The 12516-nt window shown below is 39.4% G+C and overlaps 1 protein-coding gene across 4 annotated transcripts in view; it reads left to right on the plus strand.

The window, feature by feature from the left end:
* The first annotated feature begins 304 nt into the window (after positions 1-304).
* The window catches only part of LOC134222430 (putative leucine-rich repeat-containing protein DDB_G0290503), a 635851-nt gene continuing 623639 nt past the window's right edge, over positions 305-12516 (plus strand). For all 4 annotated transcript variants that reach the window (XR_009982421.1, XR_009982422.1, XM_062701581.1 and 1 more), the window contains exon 1: positions 305-1207. The gene's annotated coding sequence lies outside the window, so the exon portion shown is untranslated. The remainder of the gene's footprint in view (positions 1208-12516) is intronic.

Below are 12516 nucleotides of genomic sequence, written 5' to 3' on the forward strand. Positions count from 1 at the left end.
GTTTCCCTTCTACGTCTATTCGCTATGATGAGTCTCGTATGGCACCGACAATAACAAACATTCAACCACCCACTGACTGGGCGGTGGCAGAACACTACCGCTTCTTACTTTGCCCACCAGAACCTGCGTCTGTCCACAACAGCCGTCAGTTGCATATGGAGATAGATCATTACCAACGCCCCAGCTTCCGAACTTTCACAAGTTCGCTCTTTCTCTCGCGTGCACGCGGAAAAACCGCTCGTTCTCGGGTGTTCTCATAGAGGCTTCTTCCTGCTGGCGGTTTTCGATCCGGTCAGCTCGTTAGTCAGTCGTCGTCCACCCGCAAGGAAACATTTAATTTTAATTTTAAGTCAAACTCGCTAGCACTCACGTCGAATTTCGCCGGATACGGTTGTCGAAGTTAAGTCATACTTATTTTTAATTGAAACTAATCTATCGCGAACGCAGAGTGTCGTAATCGAACTTTAGATTTTTTCTTCATCATTGCGAATTTTGAAAACGCGCGTAGTTTAGCAAATCGAAAGCAATAGTGAGAAGTAGTGGAACAGGTGAACAGCTGATATCGAAAACCACCTGATTTCAAGACATCACGAGAAGAATACGCACGAGTTTTTTTTTACGAGAAATACCGAAACCAGTTTGGCTGTGTTTTTAGTTCTTTAAGTTACATCGAAATTTAACGAATCAGTTTTAATTGAGCCGAGTTAATTTAATTTAATCTGAAATTACGATACAAAAAAACGCGCTGAAGTATTTGAAAAAGTAGGATATTGAAACAATAAGAGTGCGAGTGCAATATCGAAGAAAGGGTGCAATTTGAAGTCACTTAAAATTGCAAAAGATAAATCCCACCCATTATCGAGTAAACCACAATCACAACAGTGCGAGAAACGGCTGCAAAAGGCGACAAAAATAGAGCGACCGCGAAAGTGTTGAAGTGTGTAACGCGCGATCCCCGCAAAATACGCGCTCCCGTTCGTTTGCGCTTGAACCGGGTGGTGGCCGGCGGAATCTTCTAATCATCATCGCCCGTTGTTTCTGTAGCTCGAAGCATACTCCCAAGCTGGTTCAAACTGTTGGTGCTGAAACGTGCCGCTCAATTTACAAGCCCACCGATTATCTGCAGTTTGCGGAGGAAACAAGAACAGCACGAAACGCGAACCACTGCGCGCCGATCGACTCGGATGATACATAATTAGATAAGAAGGTATTTTGAAACATTACTCAATATTTGAGCATTTGTTGTGATCATTGTTAAGTGTTGAGAAGCGATAGCGCTTATATTATGTGTGATTCAAAGTCTCAAGGAGTTTGATAAGGCACTAGTTTAGTTTATCCAAATGAATTGGAATATGGATTCAAAGGGTTTTAAACTACACCCAGGTGTTTTCTGCGCGGATTGATTTTTTTCTTTTTTTTTTTGGACATAGCACCACTGCGTACATCGAGTTGAACTTTTGCGGTATATCCCTGATTAAAATTAACTATTTGTCAGAATTCTAAGCAACCGTGCGGCAAAATGGAATTAATAAAACCAACTATTTTTCCATTTTTTTTCCTGGTTGCATAAATCCACTATTTCGAAATTTAGATCTTCATTCATTTATTTAGTTTACACCTAAACAGATAACACTGAATTAACAGTTTGACGTCACAATGCACGGTTCGAGGCCGCATCTCTCCATTCTCGTATGCGCCCCACGCTCGCTAAGTCGTTTTGCACCTGGTCTACCCACCTCGCTCGCTGTGCTCCACGTCTAGTATCTGCCGGATCGGAAGCGAACACCATCTTTGCAAGGTTGTTGTCCGGCATTATTAAAGGATGCTTTGTCCAACTTCTTTTTCAATGGCTCTTCATTTCACATTTGACAGACATCCATATTGCATGGGTTTTGGTCAAATAATTGGACCACATGGCCGCCATCTTAAATTTCGGTTCGCCATTTCAGATTTCAAAGTGGCGTCAAACATCGATTTTCGATTTCTACTCATCAAGCCCGATCGATAGACATCCATGTTGCACGGTTCCATGTCAAATAATTGGTCCATATGGCCGCCATCTTGAATTTCGGTCTTTGATTTCAACATGGCGTCAAACATCGATTCTCGAGTTCTACTCATCTAACCCGATCGATAGACATCCATATTACATGGTTTTTGGTCAAATAGTTGGGCCACAGGGCCGTAATCTTCAATTTCGGTCCGCCATCTTGGATTTCAAAATGGCGTCGAACATCGATTTTCGAGTTGTACTCATCAAACATATTCGATACACTTTCATATTGCCGTCCATGTTTGTCAAATAGTTAGTCCCGATACGCATACTCGGGAATCATATTGTAATTTGCTATGTGCCCCACCGATGTGAGCCGGGAGTGTGGCATGAAACAACGCGGTGATATTCGGAGAATTCACTGTGCTGCAGGCTCACATTTACACCGCGGTGGATTCTCCGAGGACATTGACATCCATGTGCACTAGGGTGGCTCAAAAAACACTTTTTCAAATTTTTTGATGGGCCGCCCTCTTATTCTGTTCTATTTGTTGCCCTGATGCTCTGGACAAAATTTCAGCTAAATCGGTCAACGTTTGGGCGGTGCTAAACTTGTTGGAAGTTTATATGGAAAAATGTATGCAGAAACATCCAAAAACAGTGATTTGCGGTTGGACGGCACAATTTACAATCAAGAACAATGATACTCATTCAGTTCTTGTAGAATAAAATACAGAATGTTATGCTGAAAACCGCGAGAAGATTAGAGTTTATTAGGCAAAGATATTAGCATTTTACTGGAGTGTTGTAGGGGTGAATTTATTTCTTTTCAAAGGTAAAAGAAACGAAATTTGCTCAAACCCCACTTCAGAGAAATGCTAATAACTTAGCCGGGCAAACTCTAATCTTCTCGCGGTTTTCTGCATAACATTCAGTATCAAATTCTTCAAGATCTGAATGAGTATCATAGTTTTTCTTCGTTCGTTGATCCGTCCAACTGCAAATCACTGTTTTTGGATGTTTCTGCATACATTTTTCCATATAAACTTCCAATGAGTTTAGCACCGCCTAAACATTGACCGATTTGGCTGAAATTTTGTCCAGAGCATCAGGGCATCAAATTGAACCGAATAAGAGGGCGGCCCATCAAAAAAAAATTGAAAAAGGTTTTTCCCATACTAATTTGAGCCACCCTAATGTGTACTGAAGGGATCCTGGCGTCAACGTAGCTGCCGCGGACAACGCAAGTGTTTTGTTCTGCTGCAGACTCCTCCGAGTTGTTCTTCAACCGAAAAACCAGAAAAATCATCCATAGATGTATCATCTTATCACCGATAGTTATGATTAGACGCTACTGACTGATAGATCTCGACTGCTTGATTAATCAAGCTCTGGATGTCTTGAAGAAAATGTCAAAATCGTTTCTGATAGATTGCTTTACGGCAGGATTATTCAAATAGCAAAAAGATCGTCGTATTTTGGTTGTCTTTCTTAGTTTCGCTGTTTGAGTGCATCGAATAAGGCGGCGGCAATTTCTATGGCATGATTTGATAATTGCTTAAATTGGGTCATACCTTATTAAAGTCCGTTTCATAAGTATAACGCCACGTGTGATTCGCATGGTAAACCTTTTAGGGGAGGTCAGACGTCTATGTTGATTTGATCATTTGGCACACTCGTTTGAGACTATTTCTTGTGTATGTGCGGAAATAAAAAATTATCTATTTTGTATGAATACCAGAAGGGAATGTTTATTTAGGCATTTCTTAATTATAACGCCTCTGACAAAAATAATGTTTTTGTAATTCAAAACAGCTTTCATTTGTCCAACTGCTTCCCATTCTTCTTGATAACCTCAAAAATACGATTTTTCATGCTTCCGATTAAGTTCTGCAACAATTCTTTGTCCAGCGAGGTCCAAGTTTCCATAATGGCCGCTTTGAGCTCTTCAACTGTCTCAAAGTGACGATTATCTTTGTAAACACGTCGAACCATGATCCCCCAAAGGTTCTCAATTGGGTTAAGGTCGGGGGAGCACGCTGGCCAATCCATAACGTTAATTTTGTTGCTTGAAAACCATGCCATGGTCTCACGACTAACATGAATTCTCGCATTATCTTGCTGAAATGTTAACTTTTTGGATCGGTTTTTTTTTGTTTTCAAAAATGATACAAGACTGCGCTGAAGAACGTTAATATACTTTTGACTATTCATCCGACTCGTTGTAAACTGTACACCAAGAAATTTCGAACCATTACGCTTCCACGGCCAAAGTTAAGCTCTGAAAAATATTGCGGTCCCTTTCGAAGATCCCTCCAATATCGACGAAATCCATCTGGACCATCAAGATTCCACTTCTCATTTGAAGTTCATTTGAAAATATTACCTAAATAAATTCAGAAATGGAAACATCAATAAACTTTATGTTTCTAATAGACATCACCATTTGCCAATTCCGGTCCATATTATCACGGGCGAACTCTACTCTTGCATCTTTATGACGCTTGAGTAGTCTCGGAGCTAGCTTCATTTTTGCAAATTTGATATTTTCACTACGATGTAGAACTCTCCAAACAGTTGATTTCGATGCTTTCACACCAGTAACGTTTATTATTGAAGTCAAACTTTGTGGGGAATTGCTCGCCTGTCGGAGAATTCTCGACTGATCACGTCTGCTTATTATTCTTTTACGTCCGGATCGACGTTTCTTGTTGTAATTTGATGGGTCTTTGAGAAAATTTTGAACAACACGGTGACTTCTCCCGAGCCTGCGAGAAATTTCACGGATTCCAACATTTTCTTGTTGGAAGGCAAGGATTTGGCCCTTTTCAATGTCGCAGAGCGATTTTCCACGAGGCATTACTCTACTTTCATAGAATAGTACTAACCAAACGAAAAGGAAAACACAACGCGGTTCGGAACGAAATAAATAGTGTGTAACTGTATTAGTGCCATACTGGCGTTATAATTTTGCAACAAAATTTTTACTAAGGTTTTGAATGTCGGTGGTCACACATACTAGCAAATATGAAATTTGATCGTTATAGTGGTTATCATGATTAGTTTTATTAGTGCATCAATATACCATATAAAATCAAGTATATTGATAAACACTTCGAGGATTATTTGTAAATATTAAGGTGGCGTTATATTTTTGAAATGCACTTTAGGTTTTGCTTTTCTCGTACAACAAAGTTGTACCGAAAGGCTATATGATTACTCCAAAAACGAACTTTTGATAGAAGCCCCGGAGACCCATAGTGTTATATACCAGCTCAGCTCGACGAACTGAGGTAATGTCTGTATGTGTGTGTATGTGTGTATGTGTACACATTTTGTAGATACACTTTTTGGAACTTAGCATTGTCCGAATTACTCGCAACATGTTCCATTTTACGGGGAATCTTGTCCTATTATTTTTTGAAATATTGAAAATTGGTCAGATTGGACTATGGGATCAGAAGTTATGGCCAAAATACTATTTTTATGCCAAAAACACGCTAAAAAATACTAATTTGTACTATTTGCACGAGAAAAGCACCAACACCGCTAGGTGGATTAATCAAGGTTTTTTGAAAATAAAATTAAATGATCCTCGTGCTGATCATTTAATTTTAATCGAACAAAAGCCCGCTTAGTGAGGACCTAACACGTTAGTCAACTATTTATCTCCGTTTCTTGAAAGTAAGGTGGTCGAAGTGCAATAGGCTACGCGATTTGCACTTGCAAGTATTTCACTGCAGTAAGTCATCGACTGCTTGAGCGTTAGTTATGTCGCACCGGGTGCTGTGTTTAGGTTCCGTAACATGTAATTTTTAATCATCTAACATTGAAAAATATATGATCCAGTTTATGTCATGTGCTTTTGTGTCATTTTATTCAAATACGTCACCTGTAATGTTCATAGCTTTTGGTGTGTGGAATACCACGCCTGCTTTATATAGAGTACAGAATTCACGGCACAGTAGTTCCACAGCAGCTTGAACAGGTACGATGGCTTGAATCATTTCAACTACCAATAAAAAATCATCATCACTGAAGATGAATTTGGATTGAAGCCTCAAATCAACGACGCCGTGGAATTTTTAAGCACAGTGGTATAAGAAGCAACCTTCAATGTTGTTCCAGCGCAGTGGCCTCCACAAAAAACCTCTATGGTCTAATCCCCGTTTGCGCGCTCTAAAACGACAACGATCAGCTGCCCTTTGAAGATATAGCAACTGTCGATTGCCATACTATAAACGGCAATTCAACCTTGCAAGTAATCGCTAGCGAAACTACAATCTTTTTCTCTACAATCGCCACGTCGAACGCACGGAAACAAGACTGCGTTCGAACCCGAGCGTCGATTCCAACACAAGTGTTTCACAATTTTACTGCATCCATGGTGCAAGTGCGCGACGCTATAGCTGGAAGTGGTCTGTTAAGCTGTTTACTCTCGGTTCAGCAATGCGAATTTCCCGCCCGTTGAAAATTCTGTTCTATGTTCCGAATCTACAAGAAAGGAGACAAGTCAGAAGTCACTGTTTTCGTGCTCTAAAAACTACATCGACGCCGAGCAACATGGGTTTACTCGAAGCGATCAGTCTCAACAAATTTGATGCAGCTCACCTCAAACTGTTTGCGGTGCATGGGCTCGGAATGGCAGACTGATGCTGCGTATATGGACCTAAAGGCGGCATTCGATTCAGTGGACCATGAAATCCTTCTCGCTAAGCTGGAGATGCTTGGCGTTTCAACAAGCTCTGCACTTTGGTTCCGATCCTACCTGATGAACCGCTCGGTTCGAGTTAAGATAGGCTCGTCGGAGTTGGAAACATTCTGCAACAACTCGGGAGTTCCGCAGGGCAGTAATCTTGTCTTGGTCGATTGTACGACAATTCCCCTAATAACAATTCCCCGAATGCAATTTCCCCGAATGCAATTTCCCCGAATAACAATTCCCCGAATGTAACAACTCCCCGAATGTAACAATTCCCCGAATGCAACATTTCCCCGAATGTAACAATTCCCCGAATGCATCTCCCTTCTTTTTGAAAGTGGCACAAGGCGATGAGTATTAAGTAAGCCATGCGAACCAAAGCGTATGATTGCCGATCCGGAGGTTGCGAATTCAATTCTCGGTGCGGCCTAAGATGCTTCAGGGTGGGAATCATTTTCGGCTCTTTGAGTACAGTATATCCATTGGATTGTACGACAATTCCCCGAAAACCAATTCCCCGAATGCAATTTCCCCGAATGTAATTTCCCCGAATGTAACAATTCCCCGAATGCAATTTCCCCGAATGAAACAATTCCCCGAATGTAACATTTCCCCGAATGGAACAATTCCCCGAAAATAAAATACCTCTTGCAAACACATCTCGCAATCGACTGTATGCGTCCGAAAAAAGCAGCGTTCAAAGATACATTCAAGAGTGTCTTATTGGAGATTATCAGCTGAATAGCCCTTGGTAATATTTGTAGTTCTTGATATCAGAGTACAATGTTTTCTAAAGTAGTTTTTTTCCTAAAATAGTATCAAACTGCAATTCCGATTGTAAGCCTTTTGATAAATATTTTTCCTATCATCGGAATCAAACTCCTGTTCTGTATATACCTTCTTCAAATATATAAGACAATGGTGAATGTGAATCCTTGTAAACAAAAATAATGCGTTTGCCCGGAAAGAGGCAATGGTGAATGTGATTTCTTCTTTTAAAAAAATGCATTTGCTCGGAATAATTCAATGGTAAATGTGTGGGTGTCTCACCAGATAATGAATCAGAAAAATATATTAAGCTCTTTTAGTGGAATGTATTAAACCGTCTAAGACGAATTAAGTACTGTCCATTTAATTCCACTAGTTAACTAGTTAACTAGTGGAATTAAATGGACAGTACTTAATTCGTCTTAGACGGAGATAATGAATGTTATTATTCGAACTTTAATAACATGTATCTGCCCTGTATATGATAATGGGGGATGTGATGCATTCTTTAAAAGAAGGCATTTTTACAAAGTAAGAAAATGGTAGATGTGGTCCTTCAAAAATAGGCGTTAGCTCGAAATAATGCAAAGATGAATGAATTTAGAATGAGAATAAGGACTAATCTGATCTCTTATTTTGATGCAGGCGAATTCGGCCAGAATAAAGAAAAAAATATATATGAGGTCCCTTATTACGCAAAATGTATTGAATGTATAATATTTCACCGAAAAACATTTTGCCGAATTCATTTTCTCAAGATAGCATTAGGCAGTCTGTAACTTTCGCGGTGTGACTTTTGATGGATTCTACCTTTTTCAGAATGACCATTGGAAGAATGCCGTTTTTTCAAAATGTTTTAATGTAACAAATTAGCATTTTCTTTGATAAGTGTGTTGTAATGTAACAGCAGTTTTAAAACATATAATTGCTTCACATCAATAATTTATTATACCTGGTAAGCGTGCTACTTGCTTAGTAAACGAATTATCTCCTCTTTTTGCATGATTGTCTTGTGTAGCAAGTACAATGCATATGCTGTACTCAAAAAGCCGAAAATGATTCCCACCCTGAAGCATCTTAGGCCGCACCGAGAATTGAATTCGCAACCTCCGGATCGGCAATCATACGCTTTTGATCGCATGGCTTACTTAATACTCATCGCCTTGTTCCACACTCAAAAGAAGGGGATGCATTCGGGGAATTGTTACATTCGAAATGCTGCATTCGAGGAATTTTTACATTCGGGGAGTTGTTACATTCGGGGAATTGTTATTCGGGGAAATTGCATTCGGGGAAATTGCATTCGGGAAATTGTTATTCGGGGAATTGTCGTACAATCTATCCATTGTACTTGCTACACAAGACAATCATGCAACTGGCAGGTACCGGAAAGCTTTCGATAACTGTAGAAAAAATAATAGAGCACTAAGTTGAAGATCAGACCATGTTTTAGATAGAATGTAAAGCCATTGAAGATGAAGACAATGCGCTGAAAGAAGGCAATGCTTTCTTTGAATGTACGCATTTGATCTGTATAAGACGAAGTGAGGAGATAATGCTTTCTTTAAATTAATGAGTTTGCTCGGTATGATGAACGCATCTGCCCGGTTTCAAGCCAAGGGAATGTCTTCTTAAAATAAACGCGTCTGTCCGGTATAAGACGACGGTAGGAGATAATTCCTTCTTTAGATGATAGCATCGCCCGGTATTAGGGGAAAGGAAGTGATAATGTCTTCCTCAAATGAACACATTTGCCCGGTATATAGCAAAGAGGATAACCTGGTTTGTCTGGAATAAAGTGAAAGAATGAAACATCGCCTTCTTTAAATGATTGCGTATGTCCGGTGTAATGAGAATGAAGGAGATAATACCTTCTTTAAATTAGAGACAGAAATTCTGTGCGCAACAAAGCAAAAAGAGGAGATAATTTGTTTACTAAGCAAGTAGCACGCTTACCAGGTATAATAAATTATTGATGTGAAGAAATTATATGTTTTAAAACTGCTGTTACATTACAACACACTTATCAAAAAAAATGGTAATTTGTTTAATGTAACATTTTGAAAAAACGGCATTCTTCCAATGGTCATTCTGAAAAAGGTAGAATCCATCAATAGTCACACCGCGAAAGTTACAGACCGCCTAATGCTATCTTGAGAAAATAAATTCGGCAAAATGTTTTTCGGTGAAATATAATACATTCAATACATTTTGAGTAATAAGGGACCTCATATATATATATTTTTTCCTTATTTTTCCCGAATTCGCCTGCATCAAAATAAGAGATCAGATTAGTCCTTATTCTCATTCTAAATTCATTCATCTTTGCATTATTTCGAGCTGACGCCTATTTTTGAAGGACCACCACATCTACCATTTTCTTACTTTGTAAAAATGGCTTTTTTAAAGAATGCATCACATCCCCCATTATCATATTCAGGGCAGATACATATTATTAAAGTTCGAATAATAACATTCATTATCTGGTGAGACACCCACACATTTACCATTGCATTATTCCGAGCAGACGCCTTCTTTTCAAAGAAGGAATCACATTCACCATTGCCTCTTTCCGGTCAAACGCATTATTTTTGTTTACAAGGATTCACATCCACCATTGCCTTATATATTTGAAGAAGGTATATGCAGGACAGGAGTTTGATTCCGATGATTGGAAAAATATTTATCAAAAGGCTTTCAATCGGAATTGCAGTTTGATACTATTTTAGGAAAAAAAAACTACCTTAGAAAACACTGTACTCTGATATCAAGAACTACAAATATTACCAAAGGCTATTCAGCTGATAATCTCCTATAAGACACTCTTCAATGTATCTTTGAAGGCTGCTTTTTTTTCGGACGCATACAGTCGATTGCGAGATGTGTTTGCAAGAGGTATTTTATTTTCGGGGAATTGTTCCATTCGGGGAAATGTTACATTCGGGGAATTGTTTCATTAGGGAAAATTGCATTCGGGGAATTGTTACATTCGGGGAAATTACATTCGGGGAAATTGCATTCGGGGAATTGGTTTTCGGGGAATTGTCGTACAATCGTCTTGGTCCTCTGCTTTTCTCGATATTCATAAACGATGTCTCGTTGTTGCTACCAACCACCGGGTGCCGCTTGTTTTACGCAGATTGCACGAGAATTTACAAAGTAATAAAATGTGTCACGGACTGCTTGGAGCTTTAACATATGGTGCGTACCTTCGCAGATTCGTGTTCGCGTAATTTGTTGTGCCTAAGTGTTGAAAAATGACACATCATTTCGTACCACCGTAAGTACATACCGACCATCTTTGAGAACAACCTCTCTGGACGTAGTCTCACTCGAGTGCAGCACCTAAAGGATCTTGGCGTTACCCTGGACAGTGGACTTACCTTTCGAGTTCACTACAATGATGCAATCGCCAGAACTAATTGACAACTGGGCTAAATGTTCAAAATTTCTGACGAGTTTCGTGATCCATTTTGTCTCAAAGCCCTCTAGTGTTCGCTGGTAAAATCAATTCTGGAGTCGAATGCTGTCATATGGAGTCCATTCCATGTCAGTTGGATCGCCCGAATAGAAACAATAAAAAAAGCTCGTGAGATATGTACTTCGGTTCCTCAGGTGGCGCGACCCGATGAACTTTCCACCGTACGCGAAACGTTGTTGTCTTCCCGCTTTTGCCGGGGATATATTGACTGCCCGGCTATACTTCTTTTTCTTCTTCTTCTTCTTCTTTTTCTTCAATGGCTCTACATTCCTACTGGAACTTTGCCTGCTTTTCAAAAGCGGTTCCAATTCGACTTGTTTACTTTTTGCTTCCACAAGAAGCAAGCAAAAAGTTCAAGTGCTGCCAGTATTATTTCCACGATTTCATGCATTTTCATGCGTTGCCATTTTGCACTCCGCCGGTCTCAGGCATCAAAACAAGTCCTTTTCGGAATTCATAACGGACATATTATTGCAGCAAATCATTTTTCACAGATGATCTCCGGAAGAGGACTACTGCGGTTCGTACCTTTTTCACAGTTTCATAAATTGCGAGAAAATTCTCGACGATGTAAACAATGCTCATTGAAGAAAATAGTCATTGACAGGTGGCTAAGAGAATAAGCTAACACGTATTTTTTTGCTGTAGCGTGAACGTCATCTATTATGCTTACTTGTGCAAAGGTTCATTCATGCGCGTTGTAAGTGTTTGTTGCACGTTGAGCCTTCAGCTGAAATATGAGACGAAACTATTCGGGATTTTTTATACTGACAGCTAAACTTGAAATACCGTACATACCACTATACCATAATTCCATAGAATAGTGCGGGAACTCCCGTAAATAATTACTTTAAGATCCATAACTACGCTAAAATTTAGCAATTAATAGGAAAAATGATCCATACATTTTTGCAAAATGATCCATAAAAACTATATTTTGATCCATAAAACTTCATGTTTGCGCAATTTTTATCGTGATGATGATCCATAATTTCAGTAATATGATCCATAATTTTGGTCATATGATTTTGTTCGAAGGATCCTTTATTTTGATGATATGATCCATACATTTGGATTAAAAAAAAGTTTCATGTGGTTTTATTGACCTTTGTTATGGTAAAGATATACTCCATGGATACTTTCGAACTATGTTATGGATTTATGGCAGCGTTTTATGGAACATTCAGGTGTTATTTACGAACCATTTTTTATGGATCGGTTTTGTACAACCGTTAAGTTAAAAGTAAGGGCTGCCGTTTTTCGTTCCATATTGCAGAAACGACAGATATCATTCTTTTATCCACAATATCGGGCTGATTGGCATCCCAGTACAGCTTTATGAAACTATTTTCCAGAAGCGGGACAGGCACATGTTAGTAGTACTTTGGCGACAAACTGGCCAACCAAGCAAGTTGGTGGTGCACAATTTTGGCAACTTAGTTACGGGGACTGAGATAGGCTGAATCAGCTAAGGCTGAACATCCGTCTCTCCTACTGATTTGCACTTACGGCAGCGCTCCCCCATGTTATCCTTCTGTTTCTGAGAAGAGTTCACCCTTTCTTCTTATTGGC

Source organism: Armigeres subalbatus, chromosome 3 (assembly GCF_024139115.2).
Source record: "Armigeres subalbatus isolate Guangzhou_Male chromosome 3, GZ_Asu_2, whole genome shotgun sequence".
NCBI classification, from domain to species: Eukaryota; Metazoa; Arthropoda; class Insecta; order Diptera; family Culicidae; genus Armigeres; species Armigeres subalbatus.